This window comes from Dermacentor variabilis, chromosome 2, assembly GCF_050947875.1.
Source record: "Dermacentor variabilis isolate Ectoservices chromosome 2, ASM5094787v1, whole genome shotgun sequence".
Taxonomy (NCBI): Eukaryota; Metazoa; Arthropoda; class Arachnida; order Ixodida; family Ixodidae; genus Dermacentor; species Dermacentor variabilis.
This window is the reverse complement of record NC_134569.1, coordinates 228,017,370-228,041,590: the sequence shown is the minus strand read 5'-3', so window position 1 is coordinate 228,041,590 and position 24,221 is coordinate 228,017,370. Positions and strand designations below refer to the sequence as shown.

General features: G+C 50.4%; 1 non-coding gene across 1 annotated transcript; it reads right to left on the bottom strand.

The window, feature by feature from the left end:
• Positions 1-924: 924 nt before the first annotated feature.
• On the bottom strand, positions 925-997 carry TRNAP-CGG (transfer RNA proline (anticodon CGG)). The gene has a single exon. It is a non-coding gene; the product is annotated as a tRNA-Pro (tRNA).
• Between the last annotated feature and the right edge of the window lie 23,224 nt (positions 998-24,221).

Below are 24,221 nucleotides of genomic sequence, written 5' to 3'. Positions count from 1 at the left end.
ACGTAGGTTGACACCAAATACCAAGATTTTTCTTCCATGTAAAATGTCGCTTATAGCTAAGTACTAAGGGAATGTTACGTATTTAGCGAAGCATCGTACACAACTTCACGTATTGGATTTGCATTCTTTTGTTACGCAAAATTTATGGACAGACATGGCGCATATATGCATTGCAAAACTAGTAGAGCCCTTCAACGCTACATAGCATGCGATATCCAAGCCGCAACCTTTCTCGACTCACGCGCTTTTGAAGAAGGACCAATGGTTCAGGTACGGCAGCAGAAAGAAGCCGACATGCCCTTCCATAGCTACGGCTCGAGCCACCCGTACCCAAAGCGTACAGGAAGGCAACGCGCGCGCGCGGCCGCCGAGTGAGCCGGAGCGAGCGGCGCCCTGGCCGTGACGTCACTCGCGAGAGGGCGCCACTCCAAATTCTGGCCGCTAATGAAGAACAGACAGATTTATAACGCAGCATCTAGCACTGCTTCGGACGCTCGTGCAGTTCGCCGCCGGCGGCTCGACCACTCGACAAGTGCGATTCCCACTGTACGGTATGCTGTTACTACGAACCCAAATTGTTTTATTCGTGGCCTCGTTCAACAAATGAAAGAATTGCGCAATGTATCTGCAGATAACAATTTAAACTCTTGTCAATGTAAACAGCACAACTCGCTACGCAACAGAACTGTGCCCACGCTGTTAGGGTAGTCCTATGTTTTGTAACTACTCATTGCTGCTGAATGACAACTTAGAAATACACGAAAAGAAAGGGGGTTAACCGAGGGGCCCGATTTTTATTACTCATATCATAAGAAGCCAACAAACACTGACACCAAGGACAACATAGGGGAAATTACTTGTGCTTAATAAATGAAATAAAGAAACGATAAATTAATGGAAATTAAAGTGGATGAAAAAACAACTTGCTGCAGGTGGGAACCGAACCCACAACCTTCGCATTCCGCGTGCGATGCTCTACCAATTGAGCTACCGCGGCGCCGTTTTCCCATCCACTTTCTTGGGTATTTATGTGTCCTAGTAAAAACCTGGGAGTGTTAGCCAGCGCCACCATTCACAGACCTTGGCGGCGGACGTCGAACGTCCTTTTTGCCGCAGGCGTCACGAGAGCGTGATCTTTTTGGGTGAAGCTTATCTTTGGGTGAAATACGGTGAGAATGCTGCAGTAACGTCACATTCGTGAAACAAATTCTCAGAAAGGCATAACTATCTCTGAGGCTGATTGTAAACTCAAACACGCACTCCCACATCACGTTTGCTGCTGCGTCCGCACCAACGGCGCAGAAACTCAAGCAATGCCGACATAAATTACTTCAGGACGTCCCACAGATCCGTCACCCATGTGGAAGACGTCACGGCTTACCGAACAGGTTATGGGAGTGCGAAAGCAATAATCGGAAACTGCTACCCAGCGTGTACCTAGCATAGAATATGGAGCGCTCGACCAAGCCAGCATGCCGACTGCCAATAGATGGCGCCACTGTCTACGCAATATGGCGGCGCCCATGAAAATTAAACTTCTATAAACGAGGAGTGCGTTTGTGTTGTTGAAACAACGTTGCTGGTCACCATACGACGCTTGCGTCTGCGAAGCGTCTGCGGTTACCGAAATTCGACATCGTCAGATCGGATAAAATGCGAATGGAATATTATTGCGATACACGACCCAGGTAGGATTTTGTACGGCTGTAACGCTGATAGCTGACGCCGTTTTGCTGCAACCTAGCCGGCGTAGGGGCGGTCACCAAAGGTTCGCGTTAAAATGTAATTATTAGTGATTATGAAATAAAAGTTAACCTGTACATACCACATTGGATTATATAGCAACGTTTATGCCCATTTTTTTGTCAGTAATCAACTGTATCTTCTATTGTGAAATTTCACTGTCTCCACGTTGGAGGATTTCGTGCGGCTGCGGCGGAGAAAGCTGATGGCCCTGTCCAGCTACGCCACCAGTGCGGGAGCCCCAGTGCAGCTGTATGGCCACACACTCAAAAATAAAGGATTTATGGTGGATTAAGCGCAGCATCTACTCTAGAGGAAACGTAATTACGCTTCTTGAACTATTTTGTGAGAATTGAGAAAGAGATAGCAAAGCATTACTGCAAGTACCTTACGGCACGCGGAAGTGCACGGTCATGTCAACTCCATGAGCACCAGACAGAGTAAATTTGCTTTGAAGTGAATCAACCCGAAAACCTCGTTGTCATGACCTTGTTGGGCAGGAATGCTTTCCTTTATTTCATGTATTTGGGGAAGAGAAAGTGGGTCAAACGAAAAGAAACACGTCGTCAAAAACTTTTGGATGATTTGATCGCAGATTAAAAAAAAAAAAAAAACTCGCAGTTTCACCAGAAAGGCGAAGCATCGATTTCAATAGCAAATTAGTGGAAAGGTATGCGAAGTAAGGATAGTAGATTTATCGGCTGTATTGTAGCGAAATGATGCAGCTGTTAGAGATCGGACGCATCAGCTCACCAGGGCGACGAAGAGGAAGTGGGATGAGCTCCGGCAGGGGCAAGTGCAGATCCGCAGGTGCGACGACGAGAAGTAGAATTCCCACAACTAGGTTTATTAACTTGTCATTTACTTTAAGTTTGCACTGTACACATATTTATATACAAAACGATGTCATGCCCGTCGTTGACGGCCTGCCTGACCGACCTGGCCTCCCATGGTGAAGTGGGCCGTGTGCTACTGTCTCCTTGCTCTGTTTCCAAAACTATTCCAACCATTATTTAAATGAGTTTCAGCCGCATTTAAGGGACCCGCGGACCGGCGGGAGGCGCAGGCTTCTCCACGAATTGGTTATTTCGACCAATCAGGCAGGCCGACAGCATCCAAGAAGAGCCAGAGTTTAAGAGGTCAAAAATAGTCGCTTAAACACTCCGCATACAAAATCAATTTTTGACACTCGATACAGCCGAGCGTGGGAAGAGAGCACGACACTTGCACGTAGTGACGTCTCAGCTGCAGCGGCGTCGGCCGAGCGGGAGCACATGCCCGAGGCGCCGTCGCTGTTTTTTCTGCACAAAGGCTTCCCCCGCATCGAGGAGCCCGCAACATTCGTGGAAGGAAAGGGGACCGCGGTAAACTGTTTTCACGACAGTGTAATGATGTAAACATAGACATGCTAACTAAATTAACAAGCATAGCGTCACGCGCGCACAAGCAAACATGAACACACCTCACTCGTTCACCGCGGAAACTGGATGTCAAAACGCTGGAGTCAGAAAGCGCGACATCATCAGCCAGCGAATTGACCTACGTGTTGCGTCTCACATCCCAACGCGAACTAAGCCGCGAAAAAACAGCGCACGGCGCACTTTGTACCCATCGCAGATGGCTTTCAAGATGCACCGGCGCGGGCGGGCGCTCGCAGCCGTCCGGAGCACAACGCGTCCATCCTCTCCTACAGCCACCTAGCTATAGTGCGAGCGACAGAAGGCGGCGCGCTTCCTCCCGCTTTCCTCCCCTGCGTGCGCGTGATGGAGCCGCGATCGTCAGCTCACCCTCGATATCTTCAATGATTGCTGGAGCAGGGGCATGCTTCCCCAAGCATGGCGACACGCCGACATCACACTGATCCCGACACCGGGCAAGCCTGTTAAGGTTGAAAACTTACGACCCATCTCCCTAACATCCTGCATTGGTAAGCTCATGGAGCATGTACTCTTGCGGCGTCTGCAGCCCTTCCTCGAAGAAAAGTCATTCTTTTCTAACTCTCAATTCGGATATCGGGCTCATCTGTCTGCCAAAGATGTGCTTTTACAATTCCGGGAGGAAGTCATAGGACCTCCGTCGTCCGCCCAAACGAGAGCACTCATCGCCTTAGACCTAAAACGGGCATTCGATAATGTTGAACATGACCTCTTCCTTCGCATAGTTGCACATTCACACTGTGGAATTCGTATGTACAACTATGGATATATCCGCGCATTTCTTCGAGATCGCACAGCCACCGTAGGAATGGGACCTCATTGATCCGGTACGATTCGCCTTGTAGGACGTGGGACACCCCAGGGCTCAGTTCTTTCCCCTACTCTATTCAATATCGCGCTCGCAGGGCTCCCCCGGCTACTCGACCAGATCCCTGATGTCGCCCACGCTATTTATGCGGACGACATTACTATCTGGTCGACACGGGGTTCCGACGGAGCCATGCAGGACCGACTGCAGCAAGCAGTCGATACAGTTTCCGACTACGCGAGAAAATGCGCCTTAAGATGTGCTCCGGAAAAGTCGGAGCTCATAATCATTCACCCCCGGAGCCGTTCCTTTACTCCCCCTATCACTGTGCATGTGGATGGCACACCGATACCACAGGTTAATCGTGCTCGTATCCTCGGCTTACACGTCCAAGCGGATGACAGGTCAAACTACACTGTTTCCCTTATATCCAGACAGATTGAGCAAATTCTGGCCATGATCCGGAGGGTCTCCAACAGGCGCTCGGGCCTTCGAGAAGAGGACCTACTGCGCTTGGTGGAGGCATGCGTGATCAGCCGCCTTACATACCATCTCCCATTTCAGCGGTTGACCCAAGCGCAACAACTTCGCATAGACGCAATGATTAGCAAAGGGACGAAGCTGGCCCACGGCCTCCCGAATTATACTTCCACACGCCGTCTCCTTAACTTAGGGACACAACACACTAGGCGAGCTGCTAGAGGCACATTGGGTCAGCCATCGCCAGCGCCTCCTACTCACTCCCACTGGCCGCCATCTTCTCACACGGCTAGGATACTCTGTCCCACCCCTTGAGTCTGAAACCCGTCCAACGATCTTGTCGTCAGCGATACGCCAAGCACTACGTATTCATCCATTTCCACGTAATATGCACCCCGAGCATGACAAAGGGCGGCGCAAAGCCCGTGTACGATACATTGGCCGCATGCTTGCAAACATCCCGGAAACACATACTTTATACACGGACACATAACGCACTCAAGAAGGCTATACCTCGATAGTTTTGGATGGCACCGAATCCCTGACTCTGCTGCAATGCGCGGAACAAATGCCGCTTACGGAGAAATTCTCGGCGTTGCTCTTGCAATTCGATACGCCATCCGTGTTCCTGCAGAGAAGTGTATATATTGACGGACTCGCAACAAGCATGCCGCGCGTTCCTATCAGGACAGGGCATCCCTAGAGCGGCGCACGCATCCCGAGAGCGGCGCACGCATCCCGAGAGCGGCGCACCAAATTCTCAAACAGATCCCGCAAAATACACCAACCGCACCTCCCCGCATCCACTTACTCTGGACCCCTGGTCATACCTCGCTGCCGGGTAATGAACGCGCACATGCGGTTGCCCGAGAAATTTCCCTCCGGGCGACTCGGCGTGGTGAGGCGACTAGTTCAGAGTGGGCGGATCCCTTGCTCCGTTACGAAGACAAACTCCGTCATTATACACGCATTCGTCGCACCCACGCCGCACCACCGCCGTCCTCCTCGCGGGAGGAAGCAGTGGCATTATGCCAGTTACTAACCGTAACTTTTCCAAATCTTGTCTCTCTCAATAAATTCTACCCACACTGTTATGCAGATCGTTGCCCTGGCTGTGGTAGCTCGCCCACAATTTTTCACGTCACGATTGAGTGCACTGCAAACCTCTTTCCTCCCTTGCCAACTCTCCTTTACCCCCTACGCAACAAAGAGCTGTGGGACGATGCCCTCCGCGACGGACCTCCCGAGGTCCTCCGAGCCGTGATACAACGGGCGCGAAACATCGCCGGAATCATCTTAGGGACCCTGCACTGAGGGTTCCTCCCACACTGCTCTCGCCATTCAGATATTATTAATAAAGATGTTTTACTCTCTCGCAAGCCTTCACTCGCACATACAGCATACTGCGCGTGGCATCAATTTTATCGCCCTTGGACTTTATAGGGAACCTCACGGTTGACGCGGCGGCGACGCCGCGACGGCAGAAATGCGCCTGGAGTGACCATGTGATTGCTATCGCAAGGAAATGCGGTGACCTCGGTTACAAAGCTTAAACACCAATACTGTAGCCCAAAACGCGCATTGAAATGTCACGCTTCGCGCACCACTTCGCTTTATAGCCTACATGGATCACGAACCGCGTGCACACCACTGAAAACACTCGTATGTACGGTAATCTTCGACAATTCAGGCAGGAGCGAGCCATCTTTCGAGCGACGCACAGGCGTCGTCAATCGTGTGAATTCGCTTCTTCCGGCCGCACATTAAGTTCACAAACACAGAGAAACATTCCCGTTCCTTAAAGACATGTTTTTTGCCGCAGGTTAAAACACACACATAAGCCCGGTATGGGGTATCCACTGTTTTTTCTTCCCCCGTCAAACTGCTTAGACTCTGCTCGAGAACCACTCACGAGGAGACTGCTCGGCTGTGGCAAGAAACATGGCGCCACTTACGGGCAATGCGCCACGGGGGTGGTCTACGAAATTCCCCTTAAGTGCGGCACGTCCTACGGACGCTGCATAAGTGAACGAAACCATTGAACACGACCAAAATCTAACGAAAGATGCCGCGGGACATTTGCCAGTGAACTGCAAGGCCTCCATGTGTAAACCACGTTTTCAGGACATTAAGATTCTCGGTACAAGCAGAAATCAAACAGCACGTGAGTTAATGGAAGCCTATTATGTAAACAAGAAAGGTTAAAGTTGTATTAGCGGCACATCTGTTGTGATTTGCAAATCGCGGAGACGACATTGTTCGATCGCTGGAGATCATAGGCTTGCGAATTTGGAAGTGTCGCCCGTGTCGTCTATGTGTCTTCCTTTTGTGTATGCTTTAACTTTCGGCGAAAAACATGTCTTTCAGCAAGCACCAACTAGGCCACACCAACAGTTCTGTGGAAACATATTCCCGTTCCTTTCGCGCTTGGTTCATTCTACAAGAAATAAAAATTATCCATGTGAGAAGTTTCGATATCTGACACAGGCGCTAAGCCAGAGAGAGAAAGAAATGTTGGAATGTGCTTCAACGCACAGTTGACGTCGATGAAAGATAAAGCCTTTCTGAGTGAGTTGAACGTGAGATAGGGGCGGAGTCACTGCGCAGAGCATTTCGTTGCGTCACATCGCCCGCGAGGGGAGTAGGAGGAGCGGCCGGCTATTACATTTTTTTTTACTGTTCCATGTTCGGGATCGACTTACATTTTTACACTGCACCATTTTCTGGATCGCCGCTCATTTAGGCGTGTGACTACGCGTTAATTAATTTGAAGCGACTTCGGGGGTTTCACATGCGGAAACTAGGATCTGAATATGAGGGGCGTCTTTGTGGAGGAAAAGCGTCCGTGGCGTAATGGTTAAAGTATCGGACTTCTGTGCTATAGACCCCTCTGTTTGAATCCGGCCATTGGACAGCTTAATTGATTTATTTATATTTTAAAAAATTGACTCGCCATCTCGGCCGTACTAAAGTGAATGTCCAGCAAAGCTGTTGAAAACCACTGCGACGGCTGAGTGGGATATGCAATGCTTTATCGTTTTAGAGTAATGGTAGTAATGGTAATTTTGACAGCACGCTACCGTCCATACTGGTGCTGCAACAACACTGAAATCAGTTGCTAGGCTGGTTCTTTTATAAACGATAGGCTAGAGATGTCGCTCCATACGTTGCAAGCTTCCGTCGCTGCGGCAGCTTGCGCAACATTTATCTACCGCGTAACGTATACGGGGAGCGTTACGTGCTCCGCCCTGTTATCAGAAGCGCCTGATCATACAACTATGCGGTTCGGGTGCTTGTTTTGTACTTGTTCTTTATTGAAACGTATGCTGTTCCGTATGTTCTATGCGTGATTCCAAAAATATGTACGCACTGTTCGCTTCAATTTGCTGAATGCTTGAAGCCGCTGCCTCACCGAGGTACGAGCCGCCCTATTCGTGGCCCGCAGTACCGCTGGAATCGGCCCACATTTTGCTAAAGGACGCAGTCACGAAGATTCCAACCACCGAGCGGCGAACAGCGTCGTTGCAAAACTGACATCTTCACCCAATGGGCGAACCACTGGCGGCGATAGCAAGGTACAGCGATGTGCTTGGACTAGTTGGACGGTGTACACATTGGTGTGACATCTTGGCGCGTCTTGAGAATTAGGGGGTCCCGCAACGCCGTTTTCGGGTCACCATATTCGCTCTAGATCTATTAGGACGTCACAGAACACAGGCCTAAAGGAATTATGAAAATTGGCCCACATCAAACGAACTTATTGGTCAGAAAAAATTGAAACTACAAGCAAATTGAGAATTACCCACTCTCCAGCTTCGAGCTGCACATTTCACTCTCCCATGACGTCATATGGTGCCACCCACTAGCAGCAGGGCATTAGCTCAAATCGGCGCGCCACGGTTCCCAAGCCTGCTCAACCTGTTGGCGGTGTTCTGAAGGTCTTTGCGATCGCGTGGTCTAATCACGAAGGCCATGATGTCACATTTATGGTAATAACAGCTTCTGCTAAGTGGCCGTTGGCAAGTCAAAGTGCTTAGGCATGTGATGCGTCGTTCAAACGGCGGCAACACGTCAACCATGGCTCTGGGGCCGTATTCTGTAGTGGTTCGCTTTGGAACCGCTTTGGTCTGGCTGTTGCCATTGGTCGGCGCTTCATTGTCGTCATCCCTGGTGGGCGGGACGACAAATTTTGTTGACGTCACACAGGTTGCCAATCATCCGGAAAGGAACCGGTTCCCTGCTACGAGAGGAACCGCGGAGAAGTGGTTCGCTCGAGGGTTGCGCGCGGTGGCGAGCATGATGTCGAGGGTTGCTAAGGCAACCGTGGCTGCCGGCTAGTCTCGCGCCAGCTGACGAGCCGGCACCTAGACGAGATGAGACAGAGACGGAAATGGCGGCTCCTTTGGTTGTGCTGCTGGCGAGCGCCGAAAGAAAACGACGCGACGAGAGGCAACGACGCGACGCGTTCGACATGGCCGAAGAAGAGTTTTGAAGGCATTTTAGGCTCTCCAAAGACATAGTGCGACGTCTTAGCGGTGAGCTGGAAAAACATCTCGGACCTCAAAGATTTCGTTGTGTCGACATTACGATTAAAGTGCGCGCGGCGGTTTTTTGCCACCGGGAGCTTTCCAGTGCGTCGGGAATGAAGAAGCGATTGCACTGTCGCAGCCTTCGGTCAGCCGGATCATTACAGCCGTCGCCATGCCCATTACGGTTGTGCGCAAAGAAAAAGGATGGGTTAGATTCCCATCCATGGCGCAACAGGAAGCCGCCGTCAGCTGCTGGCCCAACACACACGACGCCTTTGCTAGGTAGGGGTGCTCCTCGACAAATGAAATGAGTATTTCGCGCTGCCTCGCTGAAACATGAGGACCCAGCCGCCTGTTTTTGTGCGACGACTTCGTTTCGGTTTCGGCGCGCGAACAAGTCCAAAACGTAAACAAAGCGAGGCAAGTTATTTGCATAACGTATGGCACACCACCTAGCGTCTAAATAAGAAAACAACACAAATAAAATTACAACTCCCAGTATAGCCGTCTGCGCCGCAAGCTCACATTTATTACTGAAAATTATATTTGCCAGTGTTCTATACAAACGAATGTTTTTTTTTATCAAACCAGCAACATTCTTCAATTGCTATACCCTCCCCTAAGTACAAACAAAAATGATGACGTGATCTTCCGGCAGACCGCCGCTCGTTGATTGGTTCCCCTCACGCCGTCCCGTTCCACTCTTTCTCCGAGTGACGTAATCCAGACGTAACAGCCTGACCGAACCGGTTCCAAAGCGAACCGCTACAGAATACGGCCCCTGAGATAACTAAAGTCGCTGTTAAGCAAGGCCGTAGCTTTTTTCGCAGTAATCACAATATCGCGCCAATGCAAATTGTACACTACATCTTTAACCAATCATCATAGCGTCACTCTATACCGTGATCTACTGTCTATCAAATAGAGAAGATCGCCGCATCGAGGTGATACCACCGGTGACGCTGAAGAAGCTTTCTCTGGCGCATGGCATGGTACGTTTATGATGATTCTTGCTGGAAAAAACGCAAAGACCCCCTTTCAGCTATATACAAGACGTTTCATAACAGTGGTGTTGCGTTTCGCCTGCGACACGCGGTTTTGCCGGCGCGACTGCGGCGGGGCGGCAGACATTTTGGCCCGTTCGGCGTCGCCGCAACGCTCCCCGCCAGACGTTTCCAGGCGTTTCCAGGCATGTTCCGATGCCACGTGCCTTCATGTGCGTGTGTGAGTGTATGTGCCATTGTGCCCGAACCAGGCGATGCCACAGCAGGGGTCACCCTCTCCTTCCAGTCATTGTGCCCGAACCAGGCGATGCGACAGCAGGGGTCACCCTCTCCTTCCAGTCATTGTGCCCGAACCAGGCGATGCGACAGCAGGGGTCACCCTCTCCTCCCAGTCTTTGTGCCCGACCGGCGGCACTACGACAGTGTGCGTCACCATTAGCCCATTGTACAATCACGTGCTCGTCTATTGAGGGGTTCCTTCTTGCCCTCAACTGCGAGAGTATAAAAACAGCTGCCCCCGGACGCCAAAAGGAGGGCTCCGATTTCTTCTGTTGAGTAAAGTGCTCTCCCGTCTCTCTACTTCGGTCAACCTGACCGCCAACTCTTTGCGATGTTAAAATAAACAAGTTGTTTTGTTGTTACCAGTCGACTCATGCTTTGCCGGGACCTTCGGATGCTTCCAGTTGTACCCCAGGCCGCCAGGCCAACGCTACCCTTGGGGCTTGCGACCCAGGTACAACCACGGGCGTCAGCGCCGAGTTCCCAACAACTGGTGGCAGCGGTGGGATCGCCTCCGACTCCAAATAACTGTCTGCCAGCGGTGAGATCGCGACAACGGAGGCCAGCAGCGAAGAGATGCAGTTGACTGTATGCTGAGCAGCTCATCGACGATCCGGGAGCAGTGCAACGAGCCCTGTGTGATGACTGGTTGCCTGCAGCGGAACGACTGCGCGGAACTCTTGGCTGCGAGGTTTGGTGAGTGCGGGACTTTCTTCTTCTGAGCTTTGCCAGGCTTTTGTTAGTGTCAGAAACAGAGCTGGTAATTGTGGTTGTCGTTGCTGCCGGGTTAGTTTGCGGCAAGACAATAGTAAGCAGTAGAGAAAGCAGCATTCAGAGCAGCCATGGATTTGAAGTCGTTGCGCAAACCGAAATTGTTGGAGCTTGCAAGAGAGTTGGGTCTGGATGTCTCAGACAAACTAAGAAAACCTGAACTGCTAAAGGCTGTTCTTGAGTTAGAGGCTGAGGATGACGAGCTGTCGGAATGCCTTGAGACCATTGAGGAGAGGGAGACTGCAAAAAGACAGGAGCGCGAACTTAAAGAGCAAAAAGAAAAAGAAGAGCGTGAACGTAAAGAACAGAAAGAAAAAGAAGAGCGTGAACGTAAAGAACAGAAAGAAAAAGAAGAGCGTGAACGTAAAGAACAGAAAGAGCGAGAGCAACAAGAGCGTGACCGTCAACACGCTTTGGAAATGAAGCGTCTTGAGGTAGAGATGGAACGCGCTCGTAATGGAAGTCAGGCACACGGTGCAGGAGAACGCGTATTGTTCAAAATGACTGACCTGATGCGGCCGTTTAAGCTTGGAGAGGACATTGGTTTGTTCCTGGTTAACTTTGAGCGAACGTGCGAGAAGCAGGGGTTCTCTCGGGAAACGTGGCCACAGCGCTTGCTCACTTTGTTACCCGGCGAGGCGGCCGACGTAGTCGCTCGCTTGGATAGAGAGGAGGCAGAGGATTTCGACACAGTGAAATCGAGTCTTCTAAAAAAGTACCGGCTGTCTGCGGAGGCGTTCCGTCGGAAGTTTCGGGAAAATGAGAAAGGCAAAAGTGAGTCATATACAGAGTTTGCGTATAGGCTTATGTCAAACATGCAGGAGTGGCTCAAAGAAGAGAAAGCGTTTGGTGACCACGATAAAGTTCTGCAGTGCTTCGGGCTAGAACAGTTTTATAGTCGGTTACCGGAGAACGTGCGATACTGGGTCTTGGATAGGCCAGACGTATGTACGGTGGCTAAAGCCGCTGAGCTAGCCGAGGAGTTTGTGACGCGTCGGGCTCGCGGAGCTAAGGACGGTCAACAGGGTGAATTTGGCTTGAAGTTTGAGAGGCCGAAGTTCACACCCATGAGAGCAAAGGGGAACACGCGTAGTGCGGATGCGAGTGGAAGCAGTGCGACCGAACCTAAGGAGACGGCGGCAGCCGAAGCCGAACGCAGAAAGCGGTTCGAGACGAGGCAAGCGCGCATTTGTTATACGTGCCAGAAGCCGGGTCACTTTTCGGCGCAGTGTCCGGAAACAAAACCAAAAGTTGTGTTTTTGTCAATATGCAGCACTGACGAGAACATGAAGCTTCTCGAGCCTTACATGCGAGACCTCCTCGTGAACGGGAAAGAGTGCCGAGTGCTTCGCGATTCCGCAGCTACGATGGATGTAGTTCACCCGTCTTACGTAGAACCCCATATGTTCACGGGCGAGTGCGCCTGGATCAAGCAAGCCGTGGAAGCTCATAGCGTGTGTCTGCCAGTAGCAAGGGTGCTTATTGAAGGACCTTTCGGAGCGCTTGAGACGGAGGCGGCAGTGTCATCTATGCTGCCACCCCAGTACCCGTACCTATTTTCAAACAGGTCCGATCACCTCCTGCGCGAGAAGGGGCTTTTGTTTGGTGAAGCTAGTGTTCAGGCCTTAACCAGATCGAAGGTTCGGGAGCTCGCTGCAAAGGCGGTAGTTGCGGGGCCGACGTTATCAAACAACGAAAAAGGGTCAGAGGCGCAGCAAGCTGATATTCAGAGCACGCCCGAACTGAATAAACTTGAGTCTGTAACGTTAAAGGCGACAGATACTGGAGAGGAAACGCCCGACACGGGAAAGTTAGAAGAGCTATCTACTGATTTGCTCATCGCGCCTACGTCAGACGGACTTAATAGGTTGCTAAAAGTCAGCCGGTCGGCTTTGATAGCCGAGCAAAAAAAGGATGGCCGCCTGGAAAACGTGCGCTGCAATGTCAAAGAAGGTATCGCCAGGAAAACTGCGCGTTTTGTGGAAAGAGGTGGAGTCCTGTACCGGAAGTATCTAGACCGCCGAGGAGTGGAGTTCGATCAGCTGATCGTGCCTCAATGCTATCGTCAGGATCTGTTGCGCTTGTCACACGGGGGTTCGTGGTCCGGACACCTAGGAGTTAAGAAAACTAAGGACCGTCTCTTGCAAGAGTACTATTGGCCAGGGTGTTTTCGGGACGCAGACCATTTCGTGAGGACATGTGACACTTGTCAGCGGGTGGGCAAACCAGGGGACAAATCAAGGGCGCCGTTGAAATTGGTGCCTATCATAACGGAGCCTTTTAGACGGCTCGTTATTGATACAGTGGGACCTCTGCCGGTAACAGCCACGGGGTACAGACACATTTTGACTGTGATCTGCCCAGCGACAAAGTTCCCTGAAGCAGTGCCGCTTAAAGAACTCAGCTCAGTTGAGGTAGTTAATGCACTACTGTCCATATTTGCGCGAGTTGGTTTCCCTGCGGAAATCCAATCAGATCAGGGCACAGTGTTTACTAGCGCTTTAACGACAACTTTTCTCGAAAGGTGTGGGGTAAAGCTGTTACACAGCTCAGTGTACCACCCACAGTCGAATTCCGTTGAGAAGCTCCACTCCGTCATGAAGCGCGTGTTGAGAGCGTTGTGTTTTGAACATCGAACTGACTGGGAGCTGTGTCTGCCTGGGGTGATGTTTGCTTTAAGGACCGCGCCGCATGCGGCTACGGGGTTTTCGCCAGCTGAACTGGTGTACGGTCGCTCGCTTCGATCTCCGCTTCGCATGCTTCGAGAATCGTGGGAAGGTAGGGGCGACGACCCAGTCGTGGTGGAGTACGTACTTAAGCTCCTCGAACGCTTAAGAAGGGCACAGGAGTTGTCAGGTGAAGCAATGACAAAGGCCCAGCAGAGGGCCAAGGTTTATTATGATCGGACAGCCAGGGCCCGTCGTTTTGAGGTGGGCGATGAGGTCATGATATTGCGCACATCGCTAAACAACAAACTAGACGTGCAGTGGGAGGGCCCAGCACGAATTGTTCAGAAACTGTCGGACGTTAACTACGTGGTAAGTCTGCCAGGAAAGCGGAAAGCACAGCAAGTTTACCACTGTAATCTGCTCAAACCTTATAGACAAAGGGAAGCAGTGGTGTGCATGATGGTAAACGTTCCTGAAGAGCTTCCGGTCGAGCTTCCGGGACTAGGCTCAGTGACGAACAGGGAAGACACCGGTCAAGTCATTAGTGACCTTATCAGTAAAGCACCGCTGTCGCCCGAGCAGAAAACCGAACTACACCAGCTATTACAAGAGTTTCAAGGTCTGTTCTCTGAGAGGCCTGGTAGGACTTCTGTCCTTACTCATGACATAGAACTTACCTCCCCAGAGCCAGTACGATCCAAGGCGTACCGGGTGTCACCCCACCAGAGCGATATTATGGAGGCTGAGGTAAAGAAAATGCTACAGCTCGGTGTTATTGAGGCAGGTGAGGGTGATTATACCTCCCCTTTGATTTTAGTTGAGGTACCGGGCAAGGAACCTCGTCCTTGCGTCGACTACCGCAGGCTTAATTCCATCACTAAGGATCAAATTTATCCGATCCCTAACATCGAGGAGCGCCTTGAGAAAGTTAGTAGCGCTCAGTTTATTTCCACCCTAGATCTTGTCAGGGGTTATTGGCAGGTTCCACTTACAGAAGAGGCTAGTAGGTATGCGGCGTTCATTTCACCAATGGGAACATTCCGTCCTAAAGTGTTGAGTTTTGGTTTGAAGAACGCGCCATACTGTTTTTCAAGCCTCATGGATAAAGTGTTGCGGGGACAGCAAGAATTCGCTTTACCGTATCTAGACGACGTAGCGATATTCTCCGCATCCTGGTCTGAGCATATGGCACACTTGCGGGCAGTGCTAACCCGCCTGCGCGAAGCGGGCTTGACAGTCAAGGCTCCTAAGTGCCAGTTAGCACAGGCCGAGGTTGTCTACCTCGGTCACGTGATTGGTCAGGGTCGTCGCCGCCCCTCTGAAATAAAAGTGGCCGCTGTGCGAGACTTTCCGCAACCGCGCACCAAGACCGATATTCGGTCGTTCTTAGGTGTCGCCGGCTACTATCAGAGGTACATCCCTAGGTACTCTGATATCGCGGCTCCCCTGACGGATGCTCTAAGAAAGACAGAGCCTCAAACAGTCGTCTGGGACGAGACAAAGGAAAGAGCTTTTAGCGCCCTAAAGAGTGCCCTAACAAACCAGCCTGTGCTACGATCGCCAGACTATACAAAAGGGTTCATTGTTCAGTGCGATGCTAGTGAGCGAGGCATGGGCGTTGTACTGTGCCAACGGGAAAAGGGAGAAGTAGAACACCCCGTCCTGTATGCTAGTCGTAAGCTAACCAGTCGTGAGCAGGCGTATAGCGCCACCGAGAAAGAGTGTGCATGTCTCGTGTGGGCCGTTCAGAAATTGTCATGCTATCTAGCCGGCTCGAGGTTTATCATTGAGACGGATCACTGCCCTCTCCAATGGCTGAAGACCATCTCTCCCTAAAATGGCCGCCTCCTGCGCTGGAGCCTCGCTTTACAACAATATTCCTTTGAGGTGCGTTACAAAAAGGGGAGTCTCAACGGTAACGCCGATGGCTTAGTCGAAGCCCCTAACGTAGGAATCAGCCTCAAAATTGTTGGTTACTGATGTTTTTCTTCCTGAGGCAGGATTTTTTTTAACATATTGCTTTTGTTTAGTGTTTCAAAGTGATGATATGCTTTCTAGTGCAATTTTCCAATTTGTGGACGCGTTCTGAGTGATGCTAGACTACTGTAAGGAACTAGGCAGTGGTATAAAAAGGGGAAAGAGCCTGGCAGGGCTTAGTGAGGGTTGTGCCGTGCTTGCTGACTGAGCGGTTGAGTTTCAGCGTAGTTCTAACGCTTGCAGGGAACGAGAACAAAAATGTGAACTGTCCCGAAGTCACTTTGCAGTGTCCCGTGCGAACCTGAACGAGAGAACGAGGCCTTCTCTGTGCGCTGCGCTCAAGAAACGTCGAGGGACGCCCGACTTCGGTTATGAGCATCATCGAGCGACATCCCTCCGGACAGCGGATGCAGTCCCCTGTCCATCGGTATCTCCTTCCCCCGGCGGGGCGGTCTGTTGCGTTTCGCCTGCGACACGCGGTTTTGCCGGCGCGACTGCGGCGGGGCGGCAGACATTTTGGCCCGTTCGGCGTCGCCGCAACGCTCCCCGCCAGACGTTTCCAGGCGTTTCCAGGCATGTTCCGATGCCACGTGTCTTCATGTGCGTGTGTGAGTGTATGTGCCATTGTGCCCGAACCAGGCGATGCGACAGCAGGGGTCACCCTCTCCTTCCAGTCATTGTGCCCGAACCAGGCGATGCGACAGCAGGGGTCACCCTCTCCTTCCAGTCATTGTGCCCGAACCAGGCGATGCGACAGCAGGGGTCACCCTCTCCTCCCAGTCTTTGTGCCCGACCGGCGGCGCTACGACAGTGTGCGTCACCATTAGCCCATTGTACAATCACGTGCTCGTCTATTGAGGGGTTCCTTCTTGCCCTCAACTGCGAGAGTATAAAAACAGCTGCCCCCGGACGCCAAAAGGAGGGCTCCGATTTCTTCTGTTGAGTAAAGTGCTCTCCCGTCTCTCTACTTCGGTCAACCTGACCGCCAACTCTTTGCGATGTTAAAATAAACAAGTTGTTTTGTTGTTACCAGTCGACTCATGCTTTGCCGGGACCTTCGGATGCTTCCAGTTGTACCCCAGGCCGCCAGGCCAACGCTACCCTTGGGGCTTGCGACCCAGGTACAACCACGGGCGTCAGCGCCGGGTTCCCAACAGTGGCGTCATGAAAAGCGCGCCACCAGTGCTGTTACACTCATCGTACATCGACGCTGCACGAGGTGTAGTAGTAACAACGCTGTGTCATTTCACAGCGAAGCGGTCCACGGCTATGATACGTATTTTATGGCGTCCGCACAGAAAAACTCTCCTCTAATAGGTGACAGTGAAAGAGCAAACAACAAAGGAAACGCATATCGCCCCTCCAATCGGAGCTCCGTTTTAAAATTCAATTATGGAGTTTTATGTGCGAAAACCCCGATCTGATTATGAGGCACGTCGTAGTGGGGGACTCCAAAAGTTTGGACCACATTGGGTTCTTGAACGTGCACCTAAATCTGAGTACACGGGTGTTTCAGCCCCCATATCGATGCGGCCGCTGTGGCCGGGATTCGAACCCGCGACCCCGTGCTTAGCAGCCCAACACCATAGCCACTAAACAACCACGGCGTATAGAGCTCGGTTTAACGGCCACCTGTGTCTAAAATGGCGCGCCGTCGGAGCTGTGTCTCTGTGAATACATGGCGTACGGGCGTTGCTACGGGAAGGCCACGCGGGGTCCGTACGCCTGAACAGCGGCGTATCTACGATGAGCGACAGAGAGCAGCGGCGGGAGAGAGAGACGGTCGATGTCGGGCCAACCCGGCAGCCCGAGAAGAAGAGCGTGTCCGCGGTGTGGTACTTAAGCGACGAGCAAGAGTCAGCGACGCATATCTCTACGCCGCGAATGCCGCAAAGAGTCGTCCGCGCCACCAGGCCACGGTGCCGGGATTCGACGGTGCTCCAAGGAGACTTTCTCGATGAAGCTGCCCAGTATGGGATCACGTAGGGTTCGATAACGACTTCTCGGAAATCAACAGCGTGCGGTCGAAAGATGACGGCAGAAGGCGGTGGATGTGTTGACACGATGTTGTCCCGGCGAGAACGTTGGGGAGTTCCGAGCCTGCGGCACGTGCAAGGAGGCGCTGATAAAGGGTAACGTGCCTCGGTTCAGTACAGCACGCGTGCAGAGACTCTGTTGAAAGGCCCGGGGCCACGTTTCATGACGAAGAACGTTTACGTGTAGCCGCATGTGCCGGCGAATCTTCCGAAGCTCAACGCCGATCGGATCACCTTCGCTGGTCCTAAACCTTCAAAGAGTGGAATGGCTCAGACAGACAGACAGACAATGAACTTTTATTCAGGTCCTGAGGGACTAGCCGGTGGAGACCCGTTGGGGCCCCCGGCTCGCCGCTGGCTGCTCCCATGTCGGAATCGGGAGGCCAAGCCTCTTTAAAGGAAAGGGGCAGCGGGTTAGAGATGGGGAGTGGTCCCGCATGACTAAAAATCTCCATTTCTCCGCTCCCGAACTCGTCACTTCTAACAAGCGAAATAACCGGATAATGCATAGTGCAATAAACTGGATTTAGCTCATGAAACAAGAAGCCGTAGAAGCAATGAACTGGGAAGCCGCGCGGCAAACCGTTATAATGTTGAGCGGCGAGCCGATAGGCCACGTGGGAGGTCGATGATGCTGCATACTATTGGGCATTTACAATCGCTAAAGGACTGAGATGGTAATCAACAGTACCCTATATAATTTAGAATAATTCTTGAGTACCCTTTGTCATGTAAGGAAAACGCAATGATAAGTGTGGGAGAAAGCTTGTTGGCTAAAATTTCGGTTAATATGGCGCCTCTACCGGGAGATAGTATATGCACACGGCGGCATCTCCTTTCGAGAGGCGTTACTATGCTTCTTCTTTATTTGTCTAGTTCTATGTCCTTTTAATTCGATAGCAAATATATGAGCACTCCAAGGGCATTTCTGCCGTCGATGTCGCCGTGAGGTTCTGTGTAAAGTACACGGGCAATAACATCGACGCCGCGCGCCATATGCTGCATGTGCGAATGAAAGCGTGCGAAGGTGAGCCGGCAATCGCGGCACAATTTCGTGCACGCAAGACAGGAAAGCGGGGAGGCAGCGAACCGTCTTCCATCGCGCGAAAGGCTCCCCCCCCTCTGCCTAAAAAAAAAAGGAAAGGAAATCCTATTTCTCCCTTTTCTGCAACACGTCAGCATCACAAATTCGCGCTCAAGCTACGCAACGCGGTGGCTTCAGAACGACGAATTATTAGGGAATGCGCTCGCCTGTTAAGCCTACATATGAGCGCAACTACTTTTGCTTTATTTTTTTAAAAGCACTGGATGTTTTCTGCTCAACACGCTTAGCGTTGTTTGAAGCGTTATAGCTGCTAAAAATAATTTCGCAGACGGAATGCAAAAGAATAAACTAACTTCCGTGCTTTTACCTGCCAATATGTCACGATATGAATATGAGACACGCCGACTCCGGTATAACTTATATCACTTGGGGATAAGAAGCCAACAAACACTGACACCAAGGACAGCATAGGGGAAGTTACTTCTGCTTAATAAATTAAATAAAGAAACGATAAATTAATGGAAATGAAAGTGTGTGAAACAAAGAACTTGCCGCAGGTGGGGAACGATCCCACAACCTTCGCATTTCGCGTGCGATGCTCTACCAGTTAAGCTATCGCGGCGCCGTTTCCCCGTGCACTTTAAGGTAGCATGTGTGCGTTTATTAACAAGTCGCCTTCACCCAAAAGAAGATCACGTTCTCATGTCGCCTGCGGCAGAAAGAACGTTCCATGTCAGCCGCCAAGGTCTGTGAGTGGTGGGGCTGGCTAAAACTCCCAGGGTTCTACTGGGAAACAAATACCCAAGAAAGGTGGATGGGGAAACGGCGCCGCAGTAGCTCAATTGGTAGAGCATCGCACGCGATATGCGAAGGTTGTGGAATCGTTCCCCATCTGCGACAAGTCGTTTTTCATCCACTTTCATTTCCATTTATTTATCGTTTCTTCATTTCATTTATTAAGCGCAAGTAATTTCCCCTATGTTGTCCTTGGTGTCAGTGTTTGTTGGCTTGTTATGATACGACTAATAAGAATCGGGCCGCTCGGTTAGTTCCCTTTCTCCTCATTTAGACGGCCTGGGGTTATTGCACGTGCACTGTACAAGGGCGTCTTTTCCATTGTGCCTCCCCCGAAACGCGGTGTCCGCTAGAATAGATGCGCCATCTCGCCAGGCGAAACGGAGTACATAGCGATTTACAGGGTGATCATTTTAAAGTTATATGGAATTTTTAAATTGCGGATAACATAATTTTTTGCGGATAACATAATTCTAGTCCTTGTGCCAGCTCATTCAGAGAGGTGGACATCGCACGAGAAATCGACACAAATATTCAAGCAATTAACAAAAATTCATAAATAGCATTTCGAATCAATTACTTTGCGTCGAATATTGCAATTTACGAATTGTCGCCGGTGAGTTTGCAAGGCGTATCCACTGAGAATGAATTTCCAGAATGACGCCAGTTTGGAGACATGTGCCATCAAACCCTTTAAGGCAGAAAGCTGGGCCAGTTGGTAACGAGCATAATAAGACATAATTACTAGCGTAACGAGACAGGGACTAAAGAAAGAAAGAAGGATCACGCTGAACTCATTACTTGCAGAAGCAACCACATATACACAAAGCATTCGCTCAGCGCATGCGCACTCGAAACACGTAATCACTTGTGTTTGGTGAGGGTCTTGTGGTGTGGGTCTCAAGTTCGCGTCAGAAATGCCAAGTGAGGGTTGCTTGCACTTTTTGAATTTGCATTTGGTAGTAAATGATCATATTTGCTGGCAACAGCGACCTCGCTCAAAGGAATCAATTCTTATCTAAAATTCGGCTCATTCAAAAAATTGCGAAAATGAGGGACAGCAAGGAAACTACTTACAAAGCCAATAAGTTGAACGCCTGAGAGCAGCAAGAATATCCTGTAGTGACGACTGCGTCCGTAACACAGAGCCAGATCAACGAGGCAGGCGAGAACGTACTCACACGTGAGGACGGCGTGCAACAGCCACGTCCTGTGCCCATCTCTTACGTGCTATCGCACAGTCTAAACATGATGGCTGGAAAGTGTGCCGTTCCTGCCGATTTTGCAGCGCCCAACGAGCTGGCACGCGTGTGCGGCGAAGTAAATGAGCGTAGTTAAGGCAAGGCATGCAGTGTGAACCATGTCGCGCTGTATTTTTTTTTTAGTGCAAAACAGCAGTTTCTTTTTTTTTAAGTATTCCGCTGTCATATGGGTGGCGTTGCGTCGCCCAAACTGGACGGTACATAAACAAGACTGCGTGGGCATCGTGCGACAGTACATATGCGATAGCGGCGAGTGGGCACCTTGCGGATCATTGTAGGAGATGCCCTTGTCGCCTTTACTGCGATAAGACTACTGAGCTTCGTAGTTTTAAGAGTTGTAAAGGAGACACCTGCGTTAGCAGTCCTTGTTTGGCCCTTTCGGACAAGGAACTTGATAATCTGCGAAAGAGCAGAGCGGCACATGGTCACGATTATTGTGCACGATTACTTTTTTCGAGTGCGCATGCGTTGAGGGGATGCTTTTGCACGTATGGCTGCTTGTGCAAGTAATAAATTCAGTTCAAGTCTAGCCTGGCCCCGTGTTCTTTCTTCAGTCCTTGTCTTGCAGCGCTAGTAATCATGTCTTATATACTATTAAATTCGCCCTAAAAATGCACTGTTGCTCCACTTATTTTATTTAAAAAAACGCTCTTTTATGCATTGAAGCACGAAAATAACTGCAATGCCCATGTATTCCGTTCCACACTTTCAGAAATAATATTGTCACGTCGTGGTGACGTTGAAGAACACAGTAGCAATACTGTGAAAGACAAAACTAACTTTTATTGGGCGAACCTGTGCCCACAAAAACAGGCTACACTTATAGCGCAACGATAGCGGCGAATACAGTCGGCGATCGTCGAAAATCTAATCAGCGGGTGAAGCGCGTCGGCTCTTATACATCAGTGGTCGAATGTTCCAGAGTTATGGCTGAGACCCGCCTGCCTTCCTCAAAGTTCTACGTCATTCACGTCGCGCACACATGCAATCAGATTGCACAAGGTTCGGTCACAGACAGCGAATGGAAGCATCGATAACATTCCAGAAGAAGAAGAAGAACAAACTTTAGTAAAGAATAGTCCGGCAGTTCTTGATGTGGTGGCCTCAGGTGACGGCTCGAAGTTCTTGGACTCGAGCGGCATCTTCGGCTTGCCGGACGGCCCAGAGCTGGTCTGCTAGCTCTGAACTTCTGATAGCCGCCTCCCAGCGGCGGCGACGCCTACGGAGAAGGTCCCCGGCGGCTCCCGCATCCGGGGCGGCGTCGGGAAGAACGGAGCTCGAGCCTTCTCCTACTCTGGCAACAGCCGCGATTATGGACGCGTCGCCAACGGAGCTGCTTTGATTACCGTCGTTGCCGGCACACTTCCAGAGCATGTGTCGCAGCGTTGCTCTGTGTCCGCATGTTTTACACGCGTCTGTTCGATACAAACGCGGATAGCAGTGGTGTAAGATAGCGGGGCTAGGGTAGGTGTGTGTCTGGAGCAAGCGTAAAGTTACATTCCAGAAACTTCCGATACTTGTATGCGCGTCCTGAGCTGTGCGATAACATTTGTTAGGCGGTGAAACGTGTCGCCCGATAAAGACAAACAACATGGTTATACTGCGCTCAGTTTTACAAACTTGAACCATGAACGTTCACCAACTAGCCCCCTTCATTGCTTTACTAAAGACAAACAAGTACACGTGTCAATATCTCGAAGTGAGCGTCGTCCTGAAAATGCCTTTCAAGTGGATACATCTTGCATGCTTACCGGCTACAACGTGTAAATTGTCATGTGCAGTAACGTAACTAATTAAGAAATAGGCAACTTTTGTTAATTAGTACAATAGGCGTTTCGATTGGTTGTGCTAGTAACCGACTCTTCGAATAAGCCCGCTCAAGGACGACAATTACGCTATACCTGCCATAGGCGTTTGTTAAAAATACCGTAAAACTTAAGAATTATCACTATGTATACTGCTGCGTCGTGATGCGGCAGCAATAAATAAAAAAAATGATTAGATATGTTTGTGTGTGTACGTGCGTGTTTTCGCACCGTTGCATCCGCGTTCTTAAAGTGGTGATTGTCTGAGGCGTGTACAACTTTCGCGCAACACTCACTGGAAGGTGAATCGGTTGTGCATGCATGCATGCATGTATACATGTATCGAGCACATTCTTCCCTTGCTTTAGCGTAACTCACTTCGAGTATGAAGGATGAGGACCGGTAACAGGATTAACCCTCATCCTGTCACCTATCCTTTTCCTTCACACTCGAACTGAGTTGCGCTAAACCGAGACAAGAACACGATGCACCAACTAGCCCACTCAACGATACTTGTTGTATCGAACTCACACGCAGACCATCTTAACGGAGTATTTATTTGCCTAGAGCTACCAGTCCTTGCAAAATCTATAACGCAGATTTTCATTACATGCGCGTGCACACCCACGAGGAACAATAAACAGAAACATATGCCGCAATCGAGGTAACTTGATTCAACACAGAAAGACAACATACATCACGAGACTAACATGCCTCTGTAGAATGCCTCCAATTCACTGTAGCTTATTTAACGCTGCGTAATTGTCCGCTGAAATTTGTGGTACGCCTTCTGACTTTTGCGGGCGGCGCACAGAGTGTAACACAATCGCTTGTTTTTTTTTTTTTCCATCATGCGTCTCTGCGCGTTTGCACATATACAGACCAAGAAGAAGAAAAACAGAGTGGCGTGCTCGAAGGCAGTGGCTACAAGTTTTTATCTTTTCCCGAATGGAAATGACAGGCCGCCGGAACAGGCCGCCATTGGAATGTGAACCTGTCAACGTTTAACGCTAGAACGCTATCTAGTGAGGCGAGTCTATCAGTGCTATTGGAGGAATTAGAGGGCAGTAAATGGGATATAATACGGCTCAGTGAGGTTAGGAGGCCAAAAGAAGCATATACAGTGCTAAAAAGCGGGCACGTCCTGTGCTACCGGGGCTTAGTGGAGAGACGACAACTAGGAGTCGGATTCCTGATTAATAAGAATATAGCTGGTAACATGCAGGAATTCTATAGCATTAACGAGAAGGTGGCAGGTCTTGTTGCGAAACTTAATAAGAGGTACAAAATGAAGGTGGTACAGGTCTACGCCCCTACGTCCAGTCACGATGACCAGGGAATCGAAAGCTTCTATGAAGACATGGAATCGGCGATCGGCAAAGTCAAAACAAAATACACTATACTGAAGGGCGACTACAATGCCAAGGTAGGCAAGAAGCAGGCTGGAGACAAGGCAAGGCACTAGGAATAGCAGGGGAGTGTTATTAGTAGAGTTTTCGGAACAGAATATATGCGGATAATGAATACCTTCTTCCGCAAGCTAGATAGTTGAAAGTGGGCGTGGAGGAGCCCGAACGGCGGG